We start from the raw sequence: 15,914 nt of genomic DNA on the forward strand, positions 1-15,914 counted from the left end.
TTCCTGCTAACACAACCATTCCCTGAGCTATAGATGCCAGTTTAGCTTGAGCCCCTAAACAACAACAAAAAAGGGGAGGGAGAGAAATAACAGGAAATATTGATACTGGAAAGAGCACCAATTAATATTTAAAAAAATTATACCTCTGTATTAGACAATATCTATGTTGAATGATTATTTAATTGTGGTTTAGTATTAGAGTCATTGAGTATATTTGATATTTAAATCAATAGTTGCAAGTATTTAAGCCTTCTTGTTTCATTCATTTATTCATTCAAGCATGCTTTACTCATTAAAAAAACATTTAGAGAGTGCCTATTATTTGTCAGGCTCTGTGCAAAATACTAATTATGGAATGAAAAGTTGTGTTCATTAAAGAAATTTCAGGTATCAGCAAACATTACAGGGGAAGGCATTAGGCATCCTAGAATTAAATTCTACCTACATTTTTGAGCAAATGTGAAGCAATACTGATTTTTTTTTATTTTTTAGTGGTTTGAGATGGTTAAGAAAGCACAAAATTTGGAGTAAAAATGCTCAAGTTTAATTTCTACTTCACCATTTAGTAACTGTATCACCTTGAGCAAAACTCTTTTTTTTAAAAAAAAAAATATATTTTATTGATTTTTTACAGAGAGGAAGGGAGAGGGATAGAGAGTTAGAAACATCGATGAGAGAGAAACATCGACCAGCTGCCTCCTGCACATCTCCCACTGGGGATGTGCCCGAAACCAACGTACGTGCCCTTGACCGGAATCGAACCCGGGACCCTTCAGTCCGCAGGCCGACGCTCTACCCACTGAGCCAAACCGGTTTTGGCATTGAGCAAAACTCTTAATTTATCTAGGCCCTGGTTTCATTTTCAATCATTAGATAACTATTGAATGTTGCTAGAATGAAAGCTTTCTGGGAATGGGAAAAATGACTGTTCCTTCCCTGCTGTGTCCCTATTCCTAGCATAGTGTGGGAACTTAGCAGGTTTTCAATAAATATTTTAACATTAAGTGAGTAAATAATAGCTTTTATTGTTTTTTTTTTTATCGTGGATTTTTCTAACTGGATATCTTGAAAATTACTAAGATTACAGGTTCATGTGGGAAATGCTCCTCTAATTGGATGCCTCCTTTGTTCTTCCAGCTCCCGGATATGCTCAGGATGCTTTCTGGAAGTTCTGATGGATTCTACAGGTACCATTGATCAGGATAGGCTAGCTCATGCTGCAGAAACAACCTATAGTCGCAGTGGCTTAAACATAAAAACAAGTCATTTCTTATTTCTTGTTGCAGAATCCTTACAGGTTAGATGGAGGGCTCGGCTTCTCACTATCGTTCATGGGCCTAGACTGATGAGTAGCACCATATGTAATGTTGCTGGCGGCCTTGCTAGATGGAGGAGAGGGGTCTGGACAGTCTCATCCTAACAAGTAATTGTGGAATTGACCCCCATCACTTCTGCTCACAAGTCATTGGCCAGAACCAGTCACATGGCCTCTTCTAACCACAAGGAGCCAAGGAGAATAATTCTACCATTGGACTAGAAGGAGAGGATCAGAAATATTTAGGGAACAGCATTGATGACCCCTTACCCTGCCTTTGAAGGGAAACTGTGAGCTGGTCCATTCAGGCCCCTCTAAGCACAGGCCTGAGGCTAAATAGTTGGAAGCACCTTTCATACTCTTGGATCTTTTCACTGTCCCCCAGGGTCCCAGGGCCCTACTCTCAGCATCCTTAACTATTAAATGAGGGTTAAACTCAAGGGGTAGGAGTTAGTTTTTCAGAATGGTCCACAGGTTGTGCTCTGGCTGCTGTTGAGGGAAGCTCACTGCTAAATGTCAGTGGGAAGGATGACAGCATCTTCCCTTCCTCACTGAAGACTTACAGTGCTCTTCCTGGCCAAGGTCCAAGAGTCATTGTCCAGTTGTCCACAGGGCTATGGATGGGTGATTGTCCCTTGAGTGAAAAGAGGTGGGTTTCTCAACTCTGACTGATCAGTCCTCAGAATTGCTCCCTACTGACATATTTGCTCTGTTTCTCCCCGCTCCCCTTGCTCCAGCCTGGCAACTTGGTTCTATTCTTGGAAGGTTATGTGTGTGTGGGACAGTGGGTGGGTAGGGGAAGGAAAGGCGATATGATAGGGGATAATGGTTCTACTTGATTTCATATTTTTCCTTATCTTTTTCATTTTATATTTGGACCTTGACTTTTGAAAGCCTCAAAGGCAAGAATTTGACTATTTTTTTCTAGTATTATCATCACTCTCTCATGTGGCAAGCTATGTCTTCTCTGGTTGTCTAAATTGATGGGACAAGAAATACAGTAGGGCCTTGCAGATGGGCTCATTTGGTTGGAGCATCGTCCCATACACCAAAAGGTGGCGGGTTCAATTCCCGGTCAGTGTACATACCTAGGTTTCAGGTTTGGTCTCTGGTCGGGGGTGTATGGGAAGCAACTGGTCTATGTTTCTCTCTCTCTCTTCATTCCTCTCTCTCTCAAATCAATAAAAACATGTCCTGTGGTGAGGAAGAAAGAAAGACAGACAGACAGTGGGGGAAAGGGCAGTAATGGTGGTGGAAGGGTAATCAATCATATCAATGAATGTATCAACAATTTCCTACCACTTATTTAATGATTTATTTCTATAATCTCCCTTTTTGACATCTGAGGAATATATGTGACGCATATATACACACATATACATTTCCTATCTCTGGTAATAAACTTTGTTTAGAAATGCAAGTAAATAGGTATGTTCCACGCATGAAATAACCAGTGGGTGTGGATGGCTTTTGGTAAAGTCAGAGGGTTCCTGGGGCTGGGTGAGGGGAACAAAGCTGCCAACAGCAGCACTTTACACTAGATCCTGAAATTGGGTCTCATGGCTCTTTGCTCCAGAGAGCACATTCTATCTCAGCCACAGGAGGGCCCCACTCCCCTGACTGCCCATTTGACAGATTGTGGATTCAGAGATAAAATGAGGAGCAGATTCAGGGGCAAAATAACAATATCTTTTTTTGTGGCTGGGGGGAAAAGGGGGGGGGGAGGAATGAATGGAACATTTGGCAATCATCCAACATTTTCTCAAATTGGATGTCTGTGGATGGCATTTGCAGAGTATTAGTTTGACTACACTTTGGACAAAAATCCCTGGCCTTGGCTGATCAACGAATACACATAAAGTATCCCAACAACTCCTTGTTCCCACCCCAATCCTCACTCCCAGTGAGGTATAGGGCATGTTGGGACACCTGCTCCATTGTAACTAGGGGCACCATGGCCTGGCCAGGGGTGTCTGTGAGGGCTGCGCCTGTCACAGTGAACAAAGGGCAGGGGGCTCCTCCCACACGACTGGCTCTGGGGCACAGAACTCCGGCATCTGCTCCCAGGCCTCCTTACAGGAATGGGTGTCGCCCTACTGGGGGCCAGCTTCCTGTAGCCATTTAGTATGGAGCAGCTGGCCAAACTGTGATCTCACTGAGGCTGGAAACCCACTTAGAATATGAACCGTGATGATAAAGATGAATAATTCTTGCACCTCCAGGGCATATATAAGTTTACTTATCTCTCCCATCAGCCCTGAAATGTTGCTCACCGTGCACAAGATCTGGGTTTCGTGGTATTGTTAATAAACAATTAGCACAATCACTCTTCAGGTTCTGAAGCTTGTCATGGGCCCTTCTGCTGCATAATGCTGTCTACGCGATAATGGGACTGAGTGATTTTAAGCTACAATGGAGGGGAGGGCGGAGTGTGGTGAAATTGCAGGGTGGGGGTTTGAGGTTGGAAGAAGGTGTACAGAAGAGGTGGTTAGCTGGGACTCTCCTTCCCTCCAAGCCTCCGTGTAGCTGGAATGCAACAAAATTGTTCAGGCTGCTGGTAGCCATGGCAGTAATCATCTCCAGAGTGGGTGATGCTGCTGAGGCCAAGAGAGAGAATTGTTCCTGGGGGCTGGGGGTCTCCTGTAACAGAGCTTCGACAAGAATTGTACAGTCTGGCCACGGCTGCTTCTTACGCCTGCCCAGGCTGGCTTCACTCCTCTCCTTTCCACGGGGTGTGTGAGGAGAACCAGCTTCCCCATTAACTCGGCGCCTGCATTTTATCGACTGTGAACACTGGGGATCCCAGTTCTGGGGCCATCTGTGACCTGTCGTGCTGTAATAACTTGGTTTTCCCCGTGTTCAGCTCCCTCCCCAAGTACTTAGTGTTAAATCATAGGGGGAGGAAGTGTGAGCACAGGAAAAACAGCACTATTACATGACCCCCGATGAGACCGCTGTGATAGAATTAAAAGCTGCCACCCTAGGACATTCTAACAGATGACATTGTGAGGTTGCCAAGGTAACCCACCAGGATACGGTTCCAGCATCTTTGGGGTTGAGGCTGGGTAGGGGAGGTCAGAGCGAGGTGAGACCCAGCTGCCCAGGGTCTATCTCCTGACTAGCCAGGATCTATCCCCTGACTGGCTAGTCCATGGCAGCCAAGTGGAAAATTTAAGGTTGACTGTTATGCAACACAAATGAACCCAATGTGCCTCCTCATTGGATATGCCAGGTGGAAGAGAATCAGAATACTAGATTACTCCAGATAATTGTTCAATGTAGGTTACACAGAGCCTTAAAAGAACTAGATACCACCCGGCTGCCATGGCTCAGTGGTTGAGCTTTGACCTATGAACCTGGAGGTCACAGTTTGATTCCTGGTCAGGGCCCATGCTCAGGTTACCGGCTCAATCCCCACTGGGGCCACCTGGGGATGAGCCCACCTGTGGAATGGGGAGGGGAAATGGTCCTCTCTTAATGACCCAGTGTGCAGGAGGCAGCCAATCAATGATTCTCTCTCATTAGTGATGTTTCTATTTCTCCCCCTCTCCCTTCCTCTCTAAAAGCAATAAAAAATGTTTTAAAAATCCAGATATTAATGTCTCATCCATTCATTCCATATATGTTTAGTGAACACCTACTATGTACCAAGTACAAAGTGTCAGCATATCTAGGGGGAATGGTTGAGAGTTCTAGGAAGCACAAAAAAATGCAGATCCAAGCAGGGCAAAAAGGCATTTGAGACATTTACACATTGTTAGTACTCAGGAAAATATTGAGTGGAGGAAAATGGAAACAATCAGAATAACTTATTAACCCCTAGGACCTGGTGTTAAAAAAAAATTACATGCAAGAATTTTATAGAGTGGAAATGATTTGCTTCATGGAAATCAGCCTCTTCCTCTAACCACAACCAACTTAGGCTGTATTTCTCCCTTTTCTCTTTTAAAAAATACTTTGTTGGTTTTTTTTAACTGGTTAACACCTATAAATATTATTTTCTTTCTTCAATGCAGAGGCTATGAAAGGATCATAAAGATTTCAGATGGGCCTTGCCTTACAACACCTGGGGGCTTCAGGAAACTATCATAAAGGTCCCTCCCTTAGGCCTCATACGTGGGTGTTCCAAACTGTCCGTGGTGCCCCTGGGCACTTGTCCCCCCAAACTACTGCGTGAACCTGGACTTGGGCTGTCCACCTGGTCTCATTTTCTCCAAGATGGCAAGCCAAGGGAGGGCAGAGAGTGAGGGAGACTGGAGGTGGTGGTGCCTGAGGCCAGCAAGCGGTGGGGAAGAAAGGGGAAGGGATACAAAAACAAAAACAAAAAAACCCTGGTGGGGGCAGGGAGATGGAAAAGAGAACTGGGATGGGTATGGAAAAAGAAAAACACAGAAGAAATTCTCTGAGACGCTCTGGTAACCAGAAGAATTCCTGAAAACAACACAGCGCTTCCTTACCTCCTGGGGAGGTGTGATTAGTACCAGAAGGACCTCATTTGTAACACTGTTGGCCTACCCTGTGGACTCCAATGCCTAAGACCCCCTCTTTTCGAAACCAGAAAATGTAGACAATTCATTAGATTATGTCCGCTGTCTGTTCCAGTCCCCTTATAATAGTCGCAATAATAACAGCAATGATAATAGCTAAGTTATAGGATGCTTCCTAAACACTTTACATACACAACCCAGGAGGAAGTGCTATTTGACAAATGAGGAAACAAGGCCAGAGCTGTTAAGTCACTTACCCAAGTCACACAGTACACAGGGAGGCCAGGAGGCCAAGCCTGTTTGGCTCCAGGGTTCCTGCTCTTAACCCCTACGCTGTAGTTCTGCTTTGTTTAAATAGTTCCAAGAAGAAAATTTCTGACAATACACTCACTGCCTCACATCTTCACTTGACTAAAGTAGCCCTGGGCTGGCGCTTTATTTATAGAATTTCCTTGCTGGGCAGCCAAATATTCAGGGTAAATGGTTCCCCTTCTCACACCTTCTGGACACCCTGAATTGGTGGCAGAGGGCTTGGCAAGAAGACAGTGGCATTATCCCTCTCCCAAAGCACTAACCGCCAATAAATAACGTAGGCAGCACTGGGCCCACCTGGGGATGGGCCCACCTGTGGAATGGGGAGGGGAAATGGTCCTCTCTTCATGACCCTCCACCTCCAGCCATCAGTACCTTGGTAGCATTCGCCCTCCAGCATCCTAGCTCAAAATCTGAGGGATTCCCAGTATCCCACGTGCGCTCTTGACACACACAGCCTTGGTTAGGAGGAGAGAGGGCGGGTGCGTGAGCTTCTAACCTCTGCACCGAGCGAGGGTCGCTGGCGGGGTGGCAGCCTGTGCCGCACGCAGGTTGCCCGCCGCGTGGAGGTGGCGGCGCGGAGCGCGGAGGGGCGCGGGGCGGGCCCGCCACTCCCGCGCGGCCGCTGTGAGGGGCAGCGCGGCTTCTCCGAAGATGCAGCGCAGCATATTTTGCACATGAGTTCAGAGGAAGAGGAAGTGTAGCCGGCGGACGCGCGGCGGCGGCGGCGGCGGCGGCGGCGGGGGCGCGTCGGGACTGGAGCCGGAGCGCGCCGGGCGCAGGGCGCAGCGAGCGGGAGCGCGGCGGCCGCGGGCTCCGACGGACGCACTAAATCGCCGGAGGGACAGACACACCGCACAGCGCGTCGCCGCCCCCCGCCCCCACCCACACCCACTGGTGCTCACGCCTTCTCCGCGCCGCCGCCTCTGCATGGCACAAACTTTCCTCCCGGGACGGAACACACTGTCTCAGGGAGCCGGTACCCGCGCCTTCTCCCCAGCGAGTCCAGAACGGTAGGTGGGTGCGCGGCAGGATTTGGGGTGTCGGCGGGCACAAACCCCTCCATTTGGCCCCGCTGCAGGACCCCCGAGGACAGGGGGAGCCCCGCGTGGCGCCTCCCTGCAGGTTGTCAGAGCTGGGGCGTGCTTCCCAGGCGCCGGGGCTGCCAGAGGACCCTTCCTCTCACCCCCCTCCCCCAACGCGCAACTCCCCCTCCCCCTCCCCCCGCGCACCTCCGGCCCGAGTTTGGCTGGGGTCGGGCCGATCCGTGGGGCACAGCAGTCGTGGGCCAACTTTATTGGGGAGAAAATCATCCCCGGCGCGCTGTGCGGAGAGGCACCCGAGCAATCTGTTGGGGGTCGTGGGTTTTGCAGGCTCGGGGACGCCTGGGAAGGAATCAGAGAGGAAGCTTCCAGGCTACAGGTGGGTCTAGGTCGGACAAGGCTGCAGGGAGTCCTCTGCAAAGATCAGGCTGGCGGTTCAGGAGGGAGAGAGCGTGGGGTGGGGTGGAGGCGGCTCCGGCTGCCCTTTTGCGTGCGCCCTAGGAGGTGGGTTTGCTCCCGGGGTAGGAATGATGGATGGGTGGGAGCGGACGCGTTCAGAGGAGGCACCGCAGCCAGTAGAGGCTCAGATACCAGGGACTGGGGGAGTCCCCAGCGCTGAAAACGGGCATTTCCCCTTTGTAAGGGGGTTTCTTCCCTCGACCTAACCCGCTTTCCTAGGTTCAAGGGACGCCAGGGTGGGTCTGGATCAGGGTGGGGTGGTGGCAGCGTATATTTTAGGAAACCCCGTTGTCAGGCAGGCACCCCCTCCTCCTGGGCCAAGGCGCTTGCCCTTCACCTGTATCTCGCTGTGTTTGGCAGCAAGAACAGCGTGGAGGCCAAGTGTGAGACCCAGGCGCGCGCGCCCTGTTGCACACACGCTGGGCCGCCCTGTGTGCTTGTGGGTAGTTCCCAGGGACGCTGGGTGGTGTCAGTGAGTTTGTTAGGGGGCTTCAAAACAAACAAACAAAAAGTATTTTTTTTTCTCCCAAAAGTCTGGCACAAATCCCTACATTTGAGTGGTTGCCCTGGTTTCCAGCAACAGTCTCTTGTAATTGGTACAGCTGTTTTCAGATGCTGGGCTGGCAGTCAGACTAGGCGTCTTGCAGCCCCTGCTATTGTGTGTCATCTCAGGATAAGTGAGGCCCTGCCAGGAAGGAAGGCCGGCATAATGTGCGCGACCTCTGGGTCTGTGGGTAGCTCAAGCTACACACCCCACGTATCCCTAGCCACCGGGCCTCCTGAAATGTACCTCTGAACATCTGATTTCCCCACTAAGTTCAAGTGACCCCAGATGTCACCAAACCCGGCAGAGGGATTAAGCAACAAGTTGTTTGGGGCTCTCGGTGCATGTGTGTGCTAACCTCGGTGAAATCACTTTAACCTCAGAGGAGCTCTGCATCCTCTTTTGCCTCCAGTGGGGTATCTGGCTGGAGAGCTGGGACCTCATCCTCTGGCTGCATTTGTAGAACAGGTCGCGGGGTTGGTTTTTCTTTCTTTGTCTTTGGCGGCATGGGCATGGGGCAAATGGAAGTGGAGTGTTAGACAGTCAGCTAATGGATTGGGTGCAGGCATGGAAGGAGAACAAATTGGGAACACCAGTCTGTGTGTCCTTTTTCTCCCTCTTGAGAAGGAATTTTTGGCTTACATTCAAATCACTGCTTTGTCTGTAGGGAAACAGGCAGAAAATCTTTGGCATGAGTGATGTGAGTTCCTGTAAAGCTGCTCGTGTTCTTGCAATCTTCGCTTTTCAGCAGCGCTGAAATGATGTGGGGCCGTGGCTGGGTGGGCACGAGAGCCTTGCCAAATTTCTGATGTGGTGGGCTAAGGAGAGCGCAGTAGGACTCTTTCCCCTACCCATGTCATTTTAGAAAATGTAGGAAAGTTGCAACCGCAGTGACCATCCAAATGCCTACACCTAGGGCCTGTGATTTTGCTATCTGGGTTTGACTGCCCATCTCTCCATCTATTCATCCCTCTATCCATTATCAGTCAGACTTACTGTTTTACTCATTTTAAAGTAAATTACAGACTTTGATACAGGTCACTCCTGAACATTTCAGCACCCACTTTATTATTTAGAGTTCAGTGTATATTCATGATTTTCCTTAAGGTATAATTTATATATGTATAGCGAAATGCAAAAATCTTGAGAGTAACATTTGTGTCATATTTTGACTGATTTTTACACCTGTATATACAACCCAGAGGTTGGGGAACGTCCAGCCTGCGGTCGGTATAAGGCCCTTGAAATCATTTGGTCTGGCCCTGCCAAGGCAACCACAGGCGGGACTCGAAATTCAATAAATCTGGGAGCTTTTTTCATAACAACATAAATGTATATTAAGTGAATTATATTAAGCAAATGATGTTGTAAATACCCAATGGCCCTTGGCAGAAAAAAGGTTCCCCACCCCTGGCATTTGAAGGGGAATATTACTGTCTCTATCAAGAAGGAGAATATTACCGTCATCCAAGAAAGTCCCTTCATCCCCATTTCCAGTCAGTCCCTTCCCCACCCTTTCCGTGGCAAATACCACTGATTGCTTTTCACTCTGGGTTCCTTTAACTTGTTCTTGAACTTCATGTAAGTGGGATTCTACAGTGTTGTGTAAGGCTTCTTTCACTCAGCATGATGTTGAGGTTCATTCATGTTGGGTGTTCAGTCATTTGGTCTCTATTTATTGCTGAGTTATAGGCCAGGTTATGTCTATGCCATAATTTGTTTATATATTCCTTTGTTGATGGACACATGACTTATTCCCAGGTTTGTTTGGTTTTTTTTTTGGGGGGGGGGGCAGGGGTATTGTGAATAAAGGTGCTATGAATATTTGTGTCCAAGTCTTCCTAGGGACATCCGTTCTCATTTCTTGTGGGTAAATGTCTAGGAGTGGAATTGCTTGGTCTTAGAACCTCCCAAGAAACGAACAGACCTTTCCCCAACATGCTTATACCATTTTACATTCCCATCATCAAGAGTACAAGTGTGAGGTTTTAGAATGCAAGTATGATTTAACTAGTGTTCTTCTGGGGCCAGAGGGGCCCAGAAATTGGGCCCACCTGAGACGGCGTGGAACATGTTGTTTTCAAAGGTGGGGGAGCTGTGAGAAATCCCCAACTCTGCCTGTAAATGCGTTTACAGTTAAATGATGGCAGGCAATCAGAGGGATATTTTGTTTTTAGAAATCTTCAGAGAAGGGAATTCCATAGGGGAATGTACGCTTGGTTGTGAAAGAAGGTTGACTGAGCGCTTTCTATATAAAGAAAAATAACCCCTGAACTCCACAGAATTCCACTAAACTTCTGTTTAGAGACTCCTGGGGGATTTCGGGCAGATTGGTCTGGTTGGTGTGAACTTGGTGGAGCGTCCCGTTGGATTTCACCGGCTCCGGCAGCTTGTTGAAAGGGGTTGTGTTTGCTTTGTGAGGATGATCGGGTTTGGCCTTTTGAAGGCTCGGAACAGATTTCCTGTTAATGTGATTTGGCCTGTCGGTGAGAACATGGCCTGTCAACACCCCCTTACTGTCCCTGCTGAAAAAATGGGCTGGTTCCCCTCAGGTCCCCTTATATCGCTATTCCTCTCTGGGGGCCAGCGGCTGAACCTGGGCTCTGCTGGTCCAGGAAACAAGAATGGAGCCTCCCTGCCTGCGAGGGACCCCAGGGTGAAGTTTTTACATCTCCCCGAGGTGTCTCAGTGGGGGCCAAGCGTTGCAGATGGTGAAGAGCCTTGAGATAGTGCACTCAGCGGACTGTTTTCCTCCACAGCCCAGCACAGCGATGGCGAACCTATGACACGCGTGTCGAAGGTGACACGCGAACTCATTTTTTTGGTTGATTTTTCTTTGTTAAATGGCATCTAAATATATAAAATAAATATCAAAAATATAAGTCTTTGTTTTACTATGGTTGCAAATATCAAAAAATGTCTATATGTGACACGGCCCCAGAGTTAAGTTAGGGTTTTTCAAAATGCTGACATGCCGAGCTCAAAAGGTTCGCCATCACTGGCCTAGCACATGACTGCCACACGCCTGCCACACAGTAGGGATACAATAAACATTGGCTGAACGATGCTTGGGACGCATGGTACCCACTAGGTGAGCACCTCTCTGGAGAGGCACAGTGAGTGCCGAGACTCAGGGCCCCAGACACACTTTACTCGATGCCACTTTCCATGGTAGCCTGGGAGACAGGTTCAAAGTGACGGGGCTCAGGAAAACTTTGCCGACTGCAAACTTTCGTGGGAGCAGCACCGTTCTTATTTTATTGCAGATTTTACTATTGTCATTCAGGAAATAATAATTATAGTGACCCCTTGCCAGCTGCTTACTCCTTGCCAGGCACTGTTAGGCACTTTACCTGCTGTAGTCTCTGAACTTAATCCTACCGCGAGGCCAGCACTATTATTATCTGCTCTTTAGCCTCGAGGAAACTGAAGCTTAGCGAGGTTAACTAAGTTGCCCTAAGTTCACATTTTGATGTTTCCCAGACGTTAAGGGGAGAGGCTGTGACGTTCTGGTTTCCCAAATGCGTATTCCGTTCATAAGCACGGATTTCCAAATAGGCAAAGCCATAACATGGTAGAAATGTAACCTGGATAGGCAGAACACAGTCCCAGGCAACGACACAACCAAATCACTGTCTTTAGTCCTTTTCCTTTTTGTTTAAAGCTTGCTGAGTTTGGGGCAGCTGGGGCCTGTATAGAGGTGCTAATTTTGGTGACAATTTAAGATATTATTGGTTGATTAGGATTGTAATTTTATTGTAGGAAATGAAAGACATTGCCAGCTGTTTGGTTTGAGTGTCTGTAGCTGAGCTGTCCCAGACAGTAGCCCCTAGCTACCTGTGGCTGTTTACATGGAAATGAATTAAAATGAAAATAAAAAATTAAAAATCCAGTTCCCCAGTCTCACTAGCCACCTTCCAAGTGCTCAACATGTGGTTATTGCCTGCGGAATTGGACAGCACAGATAAAGAGTGTGTGTGTGTGTGTGTGAATCCTCACCTGAGGATATTTTTTCCATTGATTTTTAGCGAGAGTGGAAGGGAAGGGGAGAGACACACAGAGAGAAACATCCATGTGAGAGAGACACATTGATTTGTTGCCTCCTGCACATGCCCCAACTGGTGCTGGGGAATTGAACCTGCAACCAGGTACCTGCCCTTGACCGGAATTGAACCCACCACCCTTCAGTCTATGGGCCGACACTCTAACCACTGAGCAAGCCAGCTAGGGTCATATGGATTATTTTCATTGTTGCTGGAAGTTTGTTTGATAGTGTTACTCTATAGTAAGCATTTCTCTTGTCTCTTTCAGTTGAAGAATTGGCAACACACTTGGCTAAGGCTTAGGCTATTTCTTACTGACAGAGATAAATTTAGCCAGATTTTTCTTTTATATTTACTTTTTTAAAGGTTGTATGTGTGTGATCTTTCCTCTCACTCACATTCAGTTTTTGACATAAATTATTTTTTTCCCCTCCTGGGCCCCCAAAGGGGCTTTCCTCTATGATCACTGTAGTACATTTCACCAAGATGCTTTCTCTGAAAAGATCAGTCCAGCAGGCAAACCATGGCCACTGCTTGAGCCCTGTTAATTCCTTGCTCTCCAAATAAGAATTCAGTTCAGCTTTTAAATATGCATTTGTGTGGCTTACTCCCTACCTGGACTGAATTCAGGAAGAAAAATCGCTCTCAGCGGGGCGAGAACCAAAGAGCTAGAAAATCAGGTCGCATTCTACGCGTGATGGCTGCCTGCCAAGCCTGAGATGGAGGAGACACCATTTGGGGTACTTAAGGGCTTCATTTTAGGGTATTGCTGGTCCAGCCCATCCCTGCGGTGTCGGGAGTGCTGGACAGGACAGGGCGGGCAGCCTTTGTGTCCTGCTTGTGCCGGACAGTGGGGGCCATGGTGCTGTGGCTTTCTCCCCTCTCTGCTGTACACTCTTCCAGAATCAGGTTCCAAGCGAAGGAGACAACAGCCCTTGGGTGTGGGGAACGGGACCAGCCAGAGGTAGAGAGTCACCATCAGCTGTGTTTTGCTCAGCTCGCTTGGTACTGACCAACTTTTAAACGACTTTGTAAAATGGTATTACAATGGTGGTGTTTCCCCCACAGCCATGCCCTCCACACTTTTTCACACCGGAAGCGAAATTCACTGACAGATTCCTTTGGCTTTTACAACTAAAATGTCCCGTTTTGTCGTTCCATAGGCAGACCCCGTCATTGTCAGCATTTATTCTTTGCAGAGGATTATCAGCTTCCACTGGTGTGTGTGTGTGTGTGTGTGTGTTGTGTTACACTCCCTATTTTGAGTTTCACTCTGAGGAAATACTTTTGGAGGAAACCATTCAAGTTTTATGGGATATCTCCCACATTCTTCAGATTTGGAGAATTTGTTGTAATAGACATAATCCACCAAAGTTGGATGGCAAGAGATCAAGTTTTTCACAACCTCTGGTTAACGGAACTTGACTGTATCGTGTATTACCAAATTTCGGAAATAGTACAAGAAATCAGCCTGCTCATTTAAACACTTCATTAACTTAGAGAAGTCTCTTGGGGGTTCTTATGGTGCTTTGGGACATCTTGTATGCACCCTTTTCAGTGTGGTGTAATTGTGGGTATAGGCAGGTTAAAAGGAATCTTTATAGTGGGTAACAAGTCATGCTATTAAAGTACTTATAATAGTTAACACCTAAAGTACTTTTTCTGGGTGCCTGAGTTCTCAGCTCTGTTAAATATGAACTTATTTAATCCTTACCCTACCAGTAGATTCTGCAGTTAATCCCCATCTTATAGTTGAGAAAACTGAAGTTAGGTTGCTTCCTCGAGGTAGAGACACTGGGATTTGAACCCAGGCGATGTGGCTCCAGAGCCTTTGCACCCAACCCCTGTGCTCCGCTGTTAGGAAGGTGAACTTGAGAGTGGCAGGTAGATTGTCCACTCTGGCTGCCAGTTAGACTCACTTAGGAGGCTTTAAAAAATACTAATGCCTGGTCCCCAACCCCAAATGCCTGGGCAGCAGGACTTGAAAACAACCAAGACTGAGCCACCTCCATAGCTCAGGGTTTCTCAAACTTGACTTGATTCAAACACCTGTTAAACAGCAGATTCTGATTCGCAGGCCTGGGCGGGGCCTGAGTTCTGATTTCTTACCAGCTCCCAGGGATGCCTGTGCTGCTGGGCTGGGAACCACACATCCAGTAGCGAGTTCTCGCGAGTTCTCCTGAGAGAGGGCTGGTTCTAGCTGAGGGTGGTTGTGATGCAGACTAGTAGGAGTGCAGAAAGGTAAGTCTGCATAAGAAATCCACTTTGACGTGGGGGTGGGGTGAGGGTGGAGTGGTAAGCAAGTGTTTTCCTTTGATAAATGCCCTTTGTATTCCTTATCTTTTGCTGTATAACAAGTTACTCCTGAACTTGGCAGCTGAAAACAACAATAAACATTTATTATCTCACAGGGTGGAGTTGGGAATCCAGAGCAGCTTAGCTGGGTAGTTGGGACTCAGGGTCTCTCCTGCGGTTTGCAGGTTTAATCCCTGTTTGGGGTGTGTACGGGAGGCAGCTGATAATGTTTCTCTCACACATCTATGTTTCTCTCTCTCTCTCCCTCTCCTCTCTCTCTTTTCCTTCCCCCCCTCCTGGCTCTCTCAAATCAGTAACATATCCTAGGGTGAGGATTATTTTTTTTAAAAAAGTGGCACCACACAATAATACTGTTTCCTATAGATGGTTCTTTTCCTTGGCATCGAATCAGGAGCACTTTCAAGGGTGACATTTTAGTTATCCTTGGGTTTCTGTCTTAGATTATGTTTGTAGGATATCAAGATTTGACACTATCTGAATAGTTGATTGAATTTTGAAGTTTTCATTTACGTTTCTGGGTTGAGAGAGACATCCCTAATTATGTAAAATATTTAAATTTGGATCATCAGTTCTTACTTTAGGTGACTGAATGATGTTATAAACACACTTCAGTCTTCAAACACGGGATTTGAGTGTAGAAATAAAAAATGAGTTCGCTAGCTTATCCAGCGTCATTGCACATAATTGCCCTGTCTCTGGTTGCTTGTCATGAGCTGTTGGCAATTGTTAAAATTAGCTTTACTGTTTGCCTCAGATTAGTGGCAAGTGTGGTAAATGAGGGCTCGCTCTTAATGAAACTAATTTGTATTTGAAAATATAACTACATTTATTGCCCCCATTATTTAAATGCGTGCATGCTAGTTGATAGAAAAAAAATGAGCCTTTCAACTCCAGTTCTTACAAACACTCACTGAAAAATCATCTTTTAAGGAGGCGATCCTTTTTGAAGTGGTTTTCCCAGTGTTTTATGGGCATCTTGGGAAGCATTTCAGAAACAAATTAGAAATCCTTCTCAAATAAAAAAAAAAAAAATTTAATTTCGACATTTAACACATTTAACATGACACAGGGCATCGTGCCCCATTGCTGATCAGCTTTCTTTGGAGCCCAGTCTGTGGCGATGTGCTCCCTGATTATATCGCAGCAATTTTCTCTGAATGCCCTGCACTCGGCCCAGACCTCTAGTTGAGAGCAGCCAGCCTCCCTGCACCACGTGCATCTGTTCATTGTCTTTCTCCTCCTTTCACTTGCCATCCCTTTGAGGGCAAGTCTTGATCTTCCCATTTTTCTTTTTCTTTAATATTTTTATTGATTTCAAATAAGGAGGGAGGGGGAGAGAGAGAGATAGAAACATCAACGATGAGAGAGAATCATTGATCAGCTGCCTCCTACATG

At 47.1% G+C, this 15,914-nt stretch overlaps 1 protein-coding gene across 1 annotated transcript in view; it reads left to right on the forward strand.

The window, feature by feature from the left end:
* Nucleotides 1–7,049: 7,049 nt before the first annotated feature.
* The window catches only part of RFTN1 (raftlin, lipid raft linker 1), a 176,428-nt gene continuing 167,563 nt past the window's right edge, over nt 7,050–15,914 (forward strand). Inside the window, exon 1 of the mRNA XM_070433349.1 lies at nt 7,050–7,127. The gene's annotated coding sequence lies outside the window, so the exon portion shown is untranslated. The remainder of the gene's footprint in view (nt 7,128–15,914) is intronic.

Source organism: Myotis yumanensis, unplaced genomic scaffold (genome assembly GCF_028538775.1).
Source record: "Myotis yumanensis isolate MYYU_CA2020_CCGP unplaced genomic scaffold, mMyoYum1.0.hap1 SCAF_14, whole genome shotgun sequence".
Lineage (NCBI taxonomy): Eukaryota > Metazoa > Chordata > Mammalia > Chiroptera > Vespertilionidae > Myotis > Myotis yumanensis.